At 44.4% G+C, this 1,609-nt stretch overlaps 1 pseudogene; it reads right to left on the reverse strand.

The window, feature by feature from the left end:
* Positions 1-536: 536 nt before the first annotated feature.
* LOC147346458 (olfactory receptor 4C3D-like) lies at positions 537-1,311 on the reverse strand (annotated as a pseudogene).
* Positions 1,312-1,609: the final 298 nt, after the last annotated feature.

Consider the following 1,609-nt stretch of genomic DNA (forward strand, 5'->3'; position numbering starts at 1 on the left):
GAGGATTCCTGGACGCCATTTTATATTTCACAAGGATTCTCTGTTCCTTATCAGTTCCTATTCCAAGAATGAGTAAAGCTGCATGCAGTTCTCAGGACTGAGGTCATGGGATGTGACATGCAGTGACGCTTTTCAGCGTCAGTGACCTTGTATGTATTAGACTATCCATATTGTGGCTATTGATAAAATTTCATCCTGTGTAATAGCTGAGTAATCATCTTACTAAAGATATATAAGCCTACATTACTGCTAATAAAGCACCTTTGCTCCATCAGAGCTTGGGTCCCTGTGTCTTTCTTTCTTTCTGTCTCTATCTGTCTCCTTGGTTGATTCTTTAGACCCCAGAGACCCATCTTGCTCACTCTCCTGCCTGGGCTTCTAAGACTGTCTGGAGAAGGCGCCCTGTGCCTTCACCCCCCTCTAGAGGGTGCCTGGTGCCTTCGTAAGAGACGCAAGTATTGTGTCAAGGGCTTTATTGGTTTTCTGCGTAAACCAGGGAGTATCAGCCTCTCTCTCTCTCTTTTACTTTCTTATCGTCACCTCTGGACCTCCAGGTCCTGGTCCATTAAAGGACCCCAACACACTACTGTAAAGTAGGAGCCACAGGTAGAGAGGGCTTTGTGTCATCCTTCAGAGCCGTGGGATTTCAGGGAGCTCAGGATGACTGTGTAAAAGATGAGGAGCAGCAAAAATATGAGCAAGCATTTTTAGCTGTGTTAGCTGCCACCATGATTCCAAGCATGTAGGTGTGGCTGCAGGATAGTTTTAACAGTGAGAAGAAATTACACATAAAGTGATCAATAAGATTTGAGCCACAGAAGGTCAAGTCCATGGTGAAAAGAATCTGAACAGTGGCATGCAAGATCCCCCCGGTTCAGGCCACCACCACCAGGAGCTGACAGAGTCCCTGTCACATGATAGTCGTGTAGTGCAGAGGCTTGCAGATGGCCACGGAGCAGTCATAGGTCAGGACAATGAGGACAATGATCTCTGATGTTCCCAGAAAGTGCTCCATAAAGAATGAGTCAGGCTGCCACCCCAGGACATGGTTCTCCTCTGGTGCAGCAGGTCAGTTGTCAGTTTGGGGGTGGGGATAGAGCTGAAGGAGGTATCTATGAAGGACAAGTGCATGAGAAAGAAGTACATGAGAGCAGAAAGTGTGGGGCTGAGGGAGATGGTAGTGATAATTAACAGATTGGCCAGCATGGTAAATTGGAAAATGAACAAAAAGACAATGAAGAGTATTCTCTGCAAGTGTGGATTCTGTGTGAGTCCCAAGAGAACAAATTCAGCCACATTGTTGGGAGGCATCGAGACATCTATTTAAGAAGTAACACCTTCCTGGGGACTGGGTTACCTACAAAGAATAAAGAATGATACTTATTAATCATGAAAGAATTTAGCCTGAATTTCTTAGAGGGGGAAAAAAAAACAAACAACTGCAGCCACTGTAACTGTTGAGTTTGTCCTTGGCACTTTGCTTCTGTGCTTGTCTGAAATCTTTCTTACTTTCTCTGTGATGCTTTCCATCTTTTCAGACACATAGCGTCAGTCACCTGTAAAATAGCTATAGGGTAATATTTGATGTGTAATTTACTAAGAAAATACT

The sequence above is a fragment of the Bos grunniens genome, chromosome 23 (assembly GCF_055505025.1).
Source record: "Bos grunniens cultivar Pamir isolate PY7600 chromosome 23, Bosgru_T2T1.0, whole genome shotgun sequence".
Taxonomy (NCBI): domain Eukaryota; kingdom Metazoa; phylum Chordata; class Mammalia; order Artiodactyla; family Bovidae; genus Bos; species Bos grunniens.